Source organism: Terrapene carolina, unplaced genomic scaffold, assembly GCF_002925995.2.
Source record: "Terrapene carolina triunguis isolate 2854851 unplaced genomic scaffold, T_m_triunguis-2.0 Scaffold18, whole genome shotgun sequence".
Lineage (NCBI taxonomy): Eukaryota > Metazoa > Chordata > Testudines > Emydidae > Terrapene > Terrapene triunguis.
This window is the reverse complement of record NW_020664369.1, coordinates 7,795,270-7,811,048: the sequence shown is the minus strand read 5'-3', so window position 1 is coordinate 7,811,048 and position 15,779 is coordinate 7,795,270. Positions and strand designations below refer to the sequence as shown.

At 42.9% G+C, this 15,779-nt stretch overlaps 1 pseudogene; it reads left to right on the top strand.

Annotated features, from left to right (window-relative positions):
* Window positions 1-14,741: 14,741 nt before the first annotated feature.
* Window positions 14,742-15,779, top strand: part of LOC112125778 — a 176,759-nt pseudogene continuing 175,721 nt past the window's right edge.

Sequence of the window (15,779 nt, the reverse complement as noted above, 5' to 3'; positions counted from 1 at the left end):
CAAAGCAGCAGTTATAAGACATCGGAAACTGAAGATCCTGTATACCCAGTGAATACTAGGATAAATTTGGTGTTGCAATAAGAAGATAAAGGGAGAAGATATGTGAAGTCTATGATAGCAGCATGGTGCTTGTTGTAATCAGATTTTCAGTCATGATTCATTTGACTCAGTTATTTTACTAATAATATTATCCTGACTATAATCTAAACAGAATATTGGTTTCCACTGAGAAATGTAAATTACAGATTGTTAAGCATTTTTTCTACTTTTTTCCCCTAATTGACTAAGTAAGCTGAGATGTCGGCTTTTTTTTCAAAGATGCAATGTATAGGTGAATTTTAATATTACTTTACATTTATAGATCACCTTTCATCCAAAGAGCAAAAGGTGATTTACAATACAAATATTAATTAAATAGGCCTTGCAGCTACATCGTGATGTACATCCCTAATTGCTATTATAATACTCATTTTAGACTCAAGAGCTGATCCTGCAATGGCATTTGCTAGCATGGACTTTCTTCTGCATCTCTGCAGAATCCTTATAGAGCCATGGGACTTCTCTATGGCACCAGGGTCCACACAAACTAGAATCATAGAAATGTCCCCTGCACTGAGGCAGGACTTAGTATTATCTAGACCATCCCAGTTAGGTGTTTGGCTAACCTGTTCTTAAAAACCTCCAATGATGGAGATTCCACAACCTCCCTAAGCAATTTATTCCAGTTTTTTACTGCCCTTACAGTTAGGAAGTTTCTCCAAAGGTCTAATTTAGATCTCCCTTGCTCCAATTTAAGCCCATTACCTCTTGTCCTGTCCTCAGTGGATAAGGAGAATAGTTTATTACCCTCCCCTTTATAACAACCTTTTAGGTACTTGAAGACTGTTATGTCTGTTATGAAGACCCTCAGTCTTCTCTTCTCCAAACTAAACAACCCATTTTTTTCAATCTTTCTTGGTAGGTCATGTTTTCTAGATCTTTAGTCATTTTTGTTGCTCTTCTCTGGACCTTCTCCAGTTTGTCCACATCGTTCCTGAAGAGTGGTTCTGAGAACTAGGCTCAGTACTCCAGTTGAGGCCTTATCGGTGCTGAATAGAGTGGAAGAATTACGTCTTGTGTCTTGCGTACAGAACTTCTGTTATTACGTCCCAGAATGAAGCTCACTTTTTTTGCAACAGTGTTACACTGTTGACTCATATTTAGTGATTCATTATAACCCCCTGATCCTTTTCAGCAGTACTCCTTCCTAGGCAGTCATTTCCCATTTTGTATTTGTCCAGTTGCTTATTCCTTCCTAAGTACATTTGGCCTTATTGAATGTCTCCCTATTATTTTAGACCATTTCTCCAGTTTGTCAAGATAATTTTGAATTCTAATCATGTCCCCCAAAGCACTTGTAACCCCTCCCGGCTTGGTATAATCTGCAAACTGTATAAGTGTACGCTATGCCATTATCCAAATCATTTATCAAGCTATTGAATGGAACTAGACCTAGGAGAGATTCCTGTGGGACTCCACTCGATATGCCCTTCCAGCTTGACTGTGAACCACTGATAACTACTCTCTGAGTATGGTTTTCCAACCAGTTGTTCACCCACCTTATAGTAGGTTTGTCTAAGCTATATTTCTCTAGTTTGCTTATGAGAAGGTCACGTGAGACAGTACCAAAAGTCTTACTGAAGTCAAAATATATTACATCTATTGCTTCCCCCCATGCACAAGGCTTGCTACTCTGTCAAAAAAGGGTATTAAGTTGGTTTGACATGATATGTTTTTGACAAATCCATCTTGACTGTTACTTATCACCTTATAATCTTCTAGATGCTTTCAAACTGATTGTTTGATTATTTTCTCCAATAATTTTCAGGATACTGAAGTTAAGATGATTGGTCTATAATTCCCTATGTTGTCCTTATTCCCCTTTTTATAGATAGGTACTATATTTGCCCTTTTCCAGTCCTCTGAAATGTCTCTATCCTCCATGGCTTCTCAAAGATAATTGCCAATGGCTCAGATATCTCTTCAGCCAGTTCCTTAAGTATTCTAGGATGTATTTCACCAGACTCTGTAGACTTGAAGAAATTTAACCAGTCTAAGTAATTCTTACCTCATTCTTTCCCTACTTTAGCCTCAGATCTTACCCCATTTTATAATGATGTTCACTATATTAGTCATCCAATCACTGTTAATCTTTTTAGTGAAAACTAAAACAAAAAGGATTTAATACTTTGATCATTGCTGCATTTTCTGTTATTGTCTTTCCCTCCTCATTGAATAATGGGCTGACCCTGTCCTTGGTCTTCCTGTTGCTTCTAATGTATTTATAAAATATTTCTTATTATACTTTATGTCCCTAGCTAGCTTAATCTCATTTTGTGACTTGATAGCCCTTGAGGATCAGAGCCCATATTAAGTCTCACAAGGTGAAATCCTGACCCTATTAAAAGTCACTGGGAGTTTTGTCATTGACTTCAATGGGACTGAGACTTCATCCATAGTACTTAAGTCCAAAAGCTCAGTCCAGGATCACACATGGAGTCAGTGGCACAGCCAGGAAAAGATCCCAGGAGTCATAGTTCTCAGCCCTAACTACCAAATTAAGCTCCCTGGAGTGCAATATTTTCCCCCATGTAAATAAACTGTATATTTAGAGACAGATTTCTGTTAAAAAACGAAGGGCTAAATTCTATTCTTGTTTCCATGAGGTGCAAAACCAGAGTGACTCCATTGACTTCAGTTGAATTACTCCAGTTGAGTTACTCCAGATTTACACTAGGGTAAATTAGACCAGAATTAGGTCCTAATTGTTAAATATATGTCTTAACTGGAAAACCAAATTAAGCCATATATGACTTTATGAATGCTAAATTGATTATTTGTATTAGGGGTTTCTCTGATACATTCATAGTGATAGCACACTTCAAATAAAATGACACTTCAAAAAAGGAATGCTTACTTGGGATGTGCTGCATGCCTTGGGGTGTTGCTTTGGTCTCTCCTACTGAAATGAACGGGAGATAGGGTCTCAGCAAGTCACATGACTGGGCCAATTATGCTAACATGCAGTGGAACATCCACACAAGTGCATGTAACATCTGCACAAAATTGCATTGTGCTATTATTATGTTGAAATTAAAATGCATCATTATAAATGGAACACTTATATACTGTTATCAGCGGAACAATTGTTATGTATTGAGCAATCAGAAGCACCCACTTGCAAATCCTTAACAAAATGCTTAGCATTTAATAAACAGAATTTCCAGTGAACTTAGAGATCAATACAGCAGTCTAGTCACCTTTCAGAGACTGCTCTTCACAGCTTTGTCTCTAGCCTTACTTAAGTAAACACATTCAGAATAGAACATTAGTTTCAACAATGCATCCCATTTTACAGTTCCCTGGCACTTCAGACTAAAAAGTAACACATGAGGCACCTGAGCCTAGATCCTCAGAAGTATTTGTGGGAGTCAGTGGGAGTTAGGCACCTAAATACTTTAGAGGATATGGATCCCGGTATTCTACTTAATCTAAATGCAACCAAAATCTAACTTTCACCTTTTCTTCCTGGATTAAGAGATCGGATTCTAACAGTCCTCATTTGTAAGGAGTATCATGTAGGTGTCTAACTGAGTTATTAAAAATAACAGGTTTTGCTTCTCCATGAATGGATGTTAATTCTACTGCTCCCATGCTAGAAGAGTATTATTTAGAATATTTTTGGTGTATGTAATTAAGGGAGAGATCAATAGGTGTATAGTACCTTCTGTTGCAAATAGGGCTTCTCAAAGAAGTGAGATTTGCAGTTATTCTAAAAGCGAAGATATTGTACATGGACTTATCTTGATCTCTGATAGCAGCTTATTGCACAGTCAGAGAACTTTTTCTGATATATTCTTACTCTTGCATTGAAGATATTTATCCTGGGCTCGGTGACTCTGTGGATCACAATATTCTTTAGGCTTCCATAGAAAGGGGCTATACCTGAGCTTATTAGTTCCTAGCCCAAAGAGAGCTTTGTAGAGCTAGATCAGGACCTTACAGTGAATCTAGAATTCAATATACATCCACTGCATGGAACCAATGTGATATTCCCTCAGAAAGGTATCCTGTCAGGAGATGAATTACAGCATGCTGAAGCTTTCCATGGTTTTCTCAATTAGCCTCAAATACACAGGTCTTATATGTTCATAAAATAGAAATCCCCATAATCAGATTAGAAATTGCTGGTGTTTTATGTATTCACCAAATATACCTATAAACAAGCATGAAAGTTAGAATACAGTGAAAATTGTGCAGTTATTTATTGGCATATACAAAAGAAAGAAATTAAGCCCTCAAGACCAGAAATAAGGACCTTTACATATGGACAAGGGGATTCCTCATCATTTAACAATGGAAGGAGAATAAAACAAACAATGTATATTCTTCTGGCTATTCTGCAAGAACATTCTTGCTATGCTTATTAGTAATGTGTGGACACTGCTTGACATCATAGTACATGAATATTCCTGTTACTGTAGTGCCCAGAGACCTCAATCAGACTATCAATCCCATTGCTCAAGATATCATTCTTGCAACAGGATTTTACAGATAGTGGCCCAGATCCACAATTGGTATTAGTCAACACAGCTCCATGAGGATCTGGCTGCACAAGTCTTTTTAAGAGATCAAGGCTCTAGGGCCCTAATGCAACATATGTATATACAGAAATGACTAATGGAGAGATGAGGTAATATTGACCACAAGGTGATGTCTCTTCCTGGTGGAGCCAGAGGTGTGGTGATTGGTATAAATCATCCTACAAGTTGGATGTGTGCTGAAGGTGAGATCTGGAGGAACACAAGACATACACCTCTGTGCCTGAGGAGAACACATTACTGAAAACCAGTCAACCAATGAGAACCAGAAGAAGGTGCTAGAGTAAACCACAAGGCCACGAGGAAAATTCAGAAAACCCATTTTAAACAAAGGGGGGAAGTCCTTGGGGAGATGTAATTACTGTCCTTGTTTAGTGTTTGATACCTGGCAAACATTGAAGCAGGGCAACTTTGAAAATTAATTGATGGTAGTAAGAGTCTTAGCACTAGGACCCTATTGGATCTCTTGCAGTTTTGAGAGCCAACAGTGTGCTGAAGGTTTGGGTGAAGGGTAAGATTATTCTGCCGAAAGAGGACAGTCAAGAATGCCTGCCTCCTGAAGCACTGGGGAAATATGCTCAAAAGTGGTGACTACTACACCCTGTAAAATAGTGTAGCATCACACTCCCTTCAGCATTTGCCTCAGTCTTGCAGCAAATGTGCAGGGTGTGCAGGACCAAGACAAAGCCCATAGCCCTCTCCAGAAATGTAGAAACCTGTCACACACTATTTTACCCTCTCTTAAGCTGAGACAGCACAAGCACTGGCCTTGTGACTCCCTTTTTCAAGGAAGGGCAGGGCAGAAAGAGTGTCCTGCATCATTTACCCCCTCCTTGTATATCTGCCTTAAAGCAGCTCTAGTTGAGCCTGATCTGGGATGTGGAAATAAATACATAGACAAATTAGATATTTTCAAAGTGGTTTTTTTTCAAATAAAGAAGAAATTATTTTGTACCTGGAGGACGTAAGAGCTAGTATATCAAGTATTCATGTACCCACAGGGTCCTACTTCCATTGCAAAATTTAACATCTGACAAAATTTGGCCAAAGCTGCAGGGGACCTGCAACTGCAGCAAAAGCTCTTCGCCTGATGAATTGCCATATACTACAAAATATGCAAAGGATATAGGTAGGAAGCTTGAATAGAAATGGGAGTGGGGGGTAACTCCAAAACCCTCATTGGATGAAGATGGCCTTGAATTGCTGTTAGAAAGTACCCAGAGGAATACCAATATGAATGGTTAATGAACTTTTCCTTTCCATTGTCCACAATAAGTTTGTTACATTTTGAAAAAGACTTGAAAAGAGAAGTCCTTCACTTTGAAGATAAACAAAAACTTTTTCCCATATAATTCTGCACATTGCAGAAACTGTTCAGGAACAATTCATCCGTGTGAGAATCTGACCCTTGTAGTGCTGCCAAGGTGAGAGAGGCTTAGGACAATCTGCTACATAAGGGCTGATTGCACAAGTTAAAGCTGCCTGAGGGCTGCTTTAGCATATGCTCCCAATTTTTCTAAGGCTCCTGGAGAGAGAATATTGTGTGTCATACTTTACGCTTTCCTACCTCTTTTAATCTTTCTACCCCTTTTGGACAATCATCAACCAGTCTCTCTAGTTGGCTGATAAGTAGCCTAAGCACTACCTCAGATACCATGAAAGATTTCCAGAGTGTATGATTTATATGGGATACATGTTAGTGAAATGTCTGCAGAGAGACTGCAGAGATGTGTAACACAGTTAAGAGTAGAGGAGGTTCTACTTGTTGAGTTTGGTTAATGCATTAATGCCTCCATGTGGGAGACCTCCATTTTGGGTTCTCGCTTTGGAGTCATAGTGCAGTGAGAAAAGAAGAGGATTGTGGGGGTCAATTTACATGCTCCACACAGTAACTGATCTCTAGTTTTATAATCTAAAGGAAAGAATTGTCTTTAAAATCCACAAGCAGATGGTAGGGAATTTAATGCAAGGTAATGGTAGCTCAAAATAAATATAGGAGTAAATATAGGTGTAACTTTGCAAGCCTTTCTTCAGCTCCTGGAAATAATGAGTCAGTAATGAGAATAGTTTAGCATCTGAAATCAAGCAGAATAAAAGAACTCTAGTATTTATGTGTAAGATTTACTGTTAGCAATGCAAACCAAAAAAAAAAAAAAGACTAAGAAAATATCATGTGTACATCACTCAGTTATTCATATCATAGTTGTAAGATAAAAAAACTACTGATAGCAGGTAGTATTAATTAGGAATATACTATATAGTTAAAAAGTTATATTAATTTACACATTCTTTAAAACCTACTCTTTTTATGATCACATGACTTTTTATTGTATTTTACACTTCATGCATTTGGTATAGATAATTCAATCCCCGAAAAAACCTTGGACATCCCTATTCAATCTGGCAAACTGATTTGAACACATTTAAAGAAGAAATTCTCAATTTTAAATGTAGTTTATAAAATTGTGGTTTTGGCCTACACTATATAATACTTAAAAGGAAATGCACCTTTACTCTTTTATCTGATTAGTATGAATGATTTAATAAAAATAATCTTAAATTCATAGAAACTGGCAATCATATATCCTACCCTGATGTCACTGTGGTTTATAAATACACAAGCAACCACTCACATCTGTTCTTTTATTTTCTTTTTCGATTTAAGAGGGAAATTGACCTTACAATCTTTAACGTGACTTCAGGTCATTGTTATTAGTGATGAGAAAATACTGTGTTCTCCTTCTGACTGAGCCTGGCAAACCTCCCAGATATTTTACAATCACAGTATAAAAAAACCTCTGAAATGCTTTTTATTTTTCAGGTTTAGGCACTTGTTGTAGTACTCTATACATCTGGCAAACAGAAAATCTTTTTGCTAGAGAATGTGTACTCTTTTCACATGAATAGTGTTTCTTTTCTGAAGCACTATACCTTTAGAATATATACTTCACTAGACCTTTCTTACTGGTCAAAAGATTAGTCATTTTAATTTGGGGGTCAGGGGTCCAGGGAACAGTTTCATGATTTTAAGTTGAGCTGAAGAGAGTGTGAAACATCTGAGTTGCATTCAGGTTCACCTGTGGCCGGCCTAATCTAAATCCCTAGTAAGTATGGCCTGATGTATCCTTGTACTGGTGACCCATTTCACACAGCAAGCCTCCGAGTGTGACCCCCCCCCCATATAAATTAAAAACACTTTTTAAATATATTTAACACCATTATAAATGCTGGAGGCAAAGCGGGATTTGGGGTGGAGGCTGACAGCTCGCGACCCCCCATGTAATAACCTCGTGACCCCCTTGAGGGTCCCAACCTCAAGTTTGAGAACCCCTGGCTTAGAGGGCTGGAATTCTCTGCTCCCTCTCTAGGGGAAAAGGGGAAAATCCTGCTCTTGCCAGCTTCATTTACATTAATTATAATCAATGTTCATAGTCATGTTTTCTTTGCTTACTTTTTCCTAAATAAAAAAGATGCTTGTGGTTCCAACATTCCCAAAGACTCTTGAGTACTTGTGAGTGGGGAAAACCACCAACAAAGGTACCAAGGAAGGTTTTATTTTAATTTCCCAAGGGCAGAAGTATAACTACGCTTGGCAGAATTTGATTTTTATATTTTTGATGGATAATATCAAGGTTTATTTTTAAACTTTTTTATTTTAAGGGACTTAAATTTTCACAGTTGTAGGAAATTATGGAGGGAGGTCAGAGAATAATTGTGTAATGACAGTAGAGGTTGCAATTCAAAAAGTTAAAGCTTCATGACAGTCAAAACACAAATTGCCAGCATCACGTCAAAATATACAAAGTAAATATCCTCAAATCACACTGTAGTTCTCAACCAGTATTTTTTTTATTCTGCCTATCTGCAAATTTCCATTTTCATTTTTCATCAGTTTGTGTGTGTACTGTAAAATAGATGTTCACCAACATTTACCAATAAAAATCTAATCCTTCCAAGTCTAAATATAACTCTAGGTAGGGACTTGCATTCATTACATTTATTTATTTTTAGAAGAGGACCCCAAGTCAGATTGAACTTTGCCCCTGTTGCTGCCATTGGCACCTGACTGAAGGTTTACAGTAGTTTGTAGAACCCTTGGTCGGTACAACATAATTTTATAGCATATACCAGGGGTCGGCAACCTCTGGCATGCGGCGCTCACCAGGGTAAGCACCCTTGCAGGCCGGGCCGGTTTGTTTACCTGCCACGTTGGCAGGTTCGGCCGATCGCGGCTCCCACTGGCCGCGGTTCTCTGCTACAGGCCAATGGGGGCTGTGGGAAGCAGCGCGGGCCAAGGGATGTGCTGGTCACGGCTTCCCACCACCCCCATTGGCCTGGAGCGGCGAACCATGGCCAATGGGAGCTGCGATCGGCCAAACCTGCCAACGCGGCAGGTAAACAAACTGGCCCGGCCCGCCAGGGTGCTTATCCTGGCAAGCTGCGTGCCAGAGGTTGCTGACCCCTGGCATATACTCATTGTTCAAACACAACTGTCACAACACTGGGCAATATAATAAACTATTTCAATTGTTTGTAAGCTCTTGGAGGCAGGGACTTCAGGTTCTGCTTGTAACATGAGCCCGAGGGGGTGTGGCCAGAATGATAACCCCTTGGGGCTGTTACAAAACAGGTTAGTTTAGAACAGTACTATGGCTGCTCTAAACTATGACGGGGATGGGGACAGCAAAAAAAAAAAAAAACAGTTGTAGAATGAGGGAGCCGCAAATGGCTCCTTTGTAACTTCGCATTTGAGATATAGGTAGTGCTCACTGAGCACAGCGAAGGAATATCTACATAGTTTTCTAATAAGTATATTTTTACTACTGTAGATGCTATGTACATCATAGGCACTGTCAAAATAACTAATAATAAATAATAAGAAATCGACGTACATGGGACAAGCAGGGCCGTCCCTAGACCAAATGGTGCTGCCGCATTTGTTAAACTTTTGAATACCTTATTTTTATTGCATTTGTAGCCCATTTCATGACTTAGATGCACAATTTGCATGCATGATTTATGCCTGTCATATAAGACAATACATTTGCACGCTAGGATCTGTAAATCTGTATTTATTCATGCCATATATGAGCAAATTTTAAAAAATGTTTCCTCTAAGCTTATAGAAACTTTTTAATTTTAAGAATAAACTGAAATGTACTAACATCAAGAAATTGAACTGTGCACCAACATTGTGTGGACCAGTATTAAATAGTGTTACAGTAGGTGACAGCTTTAGAATATTAACTGAAGTCCTTTAGTTGAAAAGGTTGCTTTTTTCCCTTTTACCTTGTGAACAAAAGAACAGCATCAGAGAGATCCAAAGACTGGCCAATGGCATTTTCAAGTGATATAATAGCAAGCGATGTCAGTCTCTCGTCTGCCATTGTTGAAGGTACGTTTTAATAAGCCCGAGCTTCAAAATGTTGCACTCACCACTCGTGACTGTGACTGGCATACTGAGCAGAATCCTCAAAGCTATCCACACATTAGGAAAAGTGTCCTTCAACTCTGCATCATGAATGAATTGGAGAACTTGGCGTGGAGAATTCTTCCCATGTTGCAAAATGTGATGGATGTTATCCAATTTGACATAGGTGTCTTTATCATTGACATCTGAACATTCTCCATGTGTCAGTGTCCAGTGAAGGTCCATACAATTGTTCAGCAGTGTTTTACTGTCCGCTAGCAGCTTACTAAGGTCATACAAAAATCCCCAGTTATTTTTGTGAAGCTTCATTTGTCCAAACCCTTTTTCGATGGACACTCAAGCAGTGTCAACGAGTGAGCAAAAAACTCCTCTTGATTTTTTCCCCAAGATTTGAATCACCTAATCCCTGCCCTTGTAACCAAGTTGTCACTTCTTCTGATGAATGTGAGTTTCCTTGAAGACAGACTCACCTCCTAAGTTTTTGGTTGTTTCTTTGGCAGCAGGGATGGCATCTTCAAATCCGTTGTCTCTGTAGTCGACAACAAAATCAAGGCAGCTTCTCATCAAAGTAGTAGTGATCACGATGTCCATCAACTGAGCTTGTAATGCCTTGCTTACAACATATCCTTGGAACAGGATATCATGCCAAACCACAGTTGAGACCAGTGATCTGGTTTGTCAGGCTTTGTCCCTCATGTCGGATTCCAGCCTCGGCTTTACTTGACAATGCCAGTTCCATCAGGGCAGAGTAAACCTCATTCACTTGGTACGTCAGTGGCCTTATGCTGTCAATGCACTTCTCCCAGTGAGGGTCACTTAGTGGCTTCATGGTCAGATTTGTAACATGAGGATCTTCCACCTGATAGTTTATCTGAAAACAGAACATATATCCTTTGGCAATTTTTCCCTTTTGTCACTAACAACAAAAACAGTACCCTAAGCCTTGCACCCCCCCCCCCCAAGCCTGGCACCGTAGGTGTTTCTTGAGTCGCCTGCCCCTAAATCCAGCCCTGGGGATAAGAGACTAGGAGAGATGTGAAGTGCTGGTAATAGTAAGCATTGACATAGGGGATTGATCAAAAGATTGCTGGCTCTAGACTGTGTAGAAGAGAGATATAGCTTGAGCTGCAGATTTGGCACACACATGGAATCAGTGAGGCAGAGGAACACGGGTAAGCTGTTTTTCCATGTGCAGAATAAAATCTACTTCATGAAGGTGTCATGTGGTTTAGCTGATTAGTGTCTGAAAAACACTTTGAGTTCCTCAGATAAACTGCAGTTATGTAGCATCATTCATCACTGCAGAAAGGAAGATGAAGAGGACATTGAATTCTTCAGAGCTGAAGGGGATGGGAGCAATTAGCCATGCAAGGCCTTGAAGATGAGGAGAACATTTGTATAGCAGACAGGGATGTGATTCACTTACACAGAGAGAGATGGCAGTTGGATACAACCTGGAGTTTGGATATGAGCAACTTTGGGAAGCCATAGAGGATGAAGCTGAGGTAACCAAGGTATTGAAGGCTAGATTCACAAAGGTACTTTGCCACTTAAAGAGACAGGTGAATAAGTCCAATATTTAGGCACCACTGACATTCACAAAACCATTGCTCAGCTGCCACCTAAACATGTACATGTACATTTGTGCCGGTAGGCATGTGCAAAGTGGCCTTGATCTTGATGCCTCTCCACGGATAACAAGCTAATTGGAGTGCTACCTCATGCCTAATCCCTGGCAGAATTCTCAAACTAGGTGCCCTGCTGCCTATCTGGCCTGTGGGGCCCAGTCTGATAGGTGTCTACAGGATCTGGCCTCACTCAAAAGGCAACAGTGTGTGTTTGTACATGCTCCAGCATACCCAACAGTCTACTGATTAGGAGACTCACCTAGCATATGAGAGACCCAGGTTTCAATCCCCACTCTGCCCGATTTGGAGCATTTGAACCCATGTCTCCCACATGAGTGCCTTAACCAGTGGGTATAATGGCATGGTCTGTCTCTGTCTTTTGTGAGAAAGAACATGGGATACCTAGGGCATGAGATACCTAGGGCACTTACTCCAGATCATACACTTAACTCTAGGAGAGGGTTTATGGTTAAGAAGTCCAAGCATAAGGAGATGCCTGTTGTGACTGGTTTGGTCATAGAGATCCCCTTAGGACTATCACCTGTTGTGCTGAAATTACCTCTGAGCCTGTTTTCCCTGCCAGCTTGGGACTCCAGAACCCTGTCTTTTTGAGCCAGACATGCTAGCCTGCTGCAACACAGATCCAGAGTCTGGTCCATGCCCCAAAGTTGCAGACTTAACTGAAAACAGCTTAGCAGGTTACCTGTCTCTAGCACCCAGACACCCAGTTTCCAATGGGATCCAAACCCCAAATAAATCTATTTTACACTGTATAAATCTTATACAGGGTAAATTCATAAATTGTCCGCACTCTATAACACTGATAGAGAGATATGCACAGCTGTTTGCTCCCCCAGGTATTAATCACTTACGCTGGGTTTATTAATAAACAAAAGTGATTTTATTAAGTGTAAAAAGTAGGATTTAAGCAGTTTCAAGTAATAACACACAGAACAAAGTAAGTCACCAAGCAAAATAAAGCAAAAACATGCAAGTCTAAGCCTAATACATTAAGAAACTGATTACAGGTAATATCTCACCCTCAGAGATATTACACTTCTTTCACAGACTAGATTTCTTTCTAGTCTGGGCCCAATCCTTTCCCCTGGTACAGTCCTTGTTAGTTCCAGCAGACATCTCAGGTGGTAAGCAGGGGTTCTTCTTCGAGTGCTTGCTCGTATTGATTCCAATTAGATGTGCATGCACCGTGTGCACGCTGTTGGAGAATTTTTACCCTAGCAACACCTGGTGGGTCAGCTATGGAGCCCCCTGGAGTGGTGCCTTCATGGCGCTCGATATATACCCCAGCTGACCCAGCGCCCCCTCAGTTCCTTCTTACCGCCCATGACGGTCATTGGAACTGTGGAGTTCAGCTTCACTGATCTCCACTCTCCCTAGCACTTACAGTTTCTAGTTATAATAGTTCATAGTTGATAGTTTATAGTAGTTCATATTTATAATTGTAATTCATTAGTATTAGTGGGATGGGGGGGTTTCTCCTCCTCCCCAATTTTCTATTGGGCTCATGCCCAAAGCTTCGGGATTCAAGCCCCGCGGTTCCTGCTCTAAGCCCATGCCAATGGGTGACCCCCACGACTCTTGCCTAAAGTGTTTGGGGGAGTCTCATCAAGCAGACAAGTGCAGGATCTGCAAGGGTTTTTGTCCCCAGACCAAAAAGGAGCAGGACTTTCATCTCAAACAGCTCCTGATGGAGGTGGCTTTTAGCCCTCAACCTCCTGCGGCGCGCCAAGATCCGGCACCGAGCACCTTGGTGTGCAGCACCCCGGCGGCAGCAGTAGAAGCGGCACAGCGGTTGGACTCTGACCGAGACCCACGGCACCGACACTCCCCAGCACCACAGCCGACATCATCAGCCTGGCACCACTCCCACTCTCCCGGCCAGAAGCGGCACTGGAAACCAGCAAAGGCTGGCCCACCTCCACAGAGGCCAGCCTCCTTGGAACCATCTCTGCAGGTGCGTCCCACAGAGGAACGCCTAAAGGCACAGTCTATGGCCTCGGCACCGTTGACTCCGGTCCCTGGAGGAGAGCCGTTGAGTCCGGTGCCCCTGGACTCCCCTGTACCGTGGTTGATGTCCAGTTGCCATCCACCCCAGATACCTTTGCGGCTGCGAGGGACCTTATTGCTATGACGGCATCAGCATCTCCTCAGCCTCATGCCAAGGCACTGGTACCTGTACGTGTGACACCATCCCGAGGCAAATCGGCCCTGATCCACCCATCGGCACCGTCGGTCGAGCCATGGCACTGATTTCGTTCTCGGCACCATTCCTGTTCCGACGCCACTTGCAATCTTGACACTGCTCGCAGTTCTGGCATTGCTCGCAGTCCTGGCACCGCTCTCCTTCATGGTGCTGGTTGTACTTGCGACGCTGCTCGTACTCATGGCACCGCTACGACTCCCAGCACTAGTCCCGGTCGCGACGCCGCTCTGCCCACTGGTCGCCGTCGAGGAGCAGATCCCAGACCCGATACGGCTCCTGATGCTGCTCTTTGTCTAGACCCAGGTCCAGATCCAGGCACCATTACAGGTCCCGGTACTGTTCTAGGTCCCAGCACCACGCCCCAGCGTCATGGCACTGTTCACCATCACCCCGTTGGCGTGACCCAGTGCAGATCTGCTCGGCACCACCATAGCCTTCCTGTTCCATTTCCTATTCTTCGGGATCGGAGGCAGGGTTGCGATTCTAGGATCGCTGCCATTTCGACCATAGCTGCCCGGAGTCGGGGATTGGGCATTGGCAGGTGCAAGAGCAGGGTCCTGCTCAAGGGTCCACCCAATGGCCGTTCTGAACACCCTGGGCATACCACCAGACACAGGGTGCTCCATCTGGGGCTTCTCGCTCCGCCCCATCTGAACCACAAGTGCCAGAGGCTACCGCCACTTGGCCCGCCCCGGGAGGCATGGAGAACATGGTGGCTCCTCTTCCCACTGCAGGACCTCCTCCAACACCGGTTCCTGCTCCGGGCCCTGAGGTCGCTGGCACAGGACAGCTGGGCCCAGCTCCGCAAGAGGCCCTAGATGACCCTCTCCCCCCATGTGGCCTCCTCCTCCTCCTCACCTGACGAGGCGGTGGCAGGCACTGCTGTCTCAGGTCCCCCTCCCATAGACCTCCATGCCAACCAGGACCTCCTGCGCAGGGTGGCGCAGAACATGAACTTGCAAGCAGAGGAGGTGGTAGAGGCGGAGGACCCAATGGTGGATATTCTGTCAGCAGAAGCTCCATCAAGGGTAGCCCTAGCCCTTATTCGGACTATCCAATCCACCACCAGAACTATCTGGCAAACACCTGCATCCATCCCACCGACTGCTAAGGGATTGGAGCGCAAATACTTTGTCCCCTCAAAGGGGTACAATTATTTGTTCACCCACCCGCAGCCTTGTTCACTAGTGGTAGCATAGGTGAACGAGAAAGAACGGCATGGCCAGCAGGCCCCAGCTCCCAAATCAAAGGATGCCAGGCACCTTGATCTATTTGGGCGCAAAGTTTATTCCGTGGGGGGTCTTCAGCTCAGGATCGCTAATCAGCAGGCACTCCTGAGCCGTTACAATTTTAACTCCTGGCACTCCATGTTGAAATTTAAGAAGTTAGTACCTCCTGAGTCCAGAGAGGAGTTCGGGGCCTTGGTTGATGAGGGCAAAATAGTGGCACGGACCTCGTTGCAGGCCTTGCTGGATGCTGCGGATTCTGCCGCATGCACTTTATCCTCGGGGATAGTGATGAGGCGTATCTCCTGGCTGCAAGCCTACAACCTGCCATCGGATCTTCAGAAAACACTGCAGGACCTCCCCTTTGATGGAGAGGGCCTATTTTCAGACAAAACCGATTCCAGGCTACAAAGCCTTAAGGACTCAAGGGCGATAACGAAGTCCATGGGCATGCACACACCGGATACCCAGCGGAAACCCTTTAAACCCCAGCAGCCACAACAACGTTCCTATCCTCCTCCTCGACTGAGGCAGGATTTTTATAGGAGACGGGGGTGTAATGGCAGGAAGAAGCCCTCCAACCCCCAGTCTGGGCAAGGCCAGAGCCCGTCCAAGCCTTTGTTGGGCTCA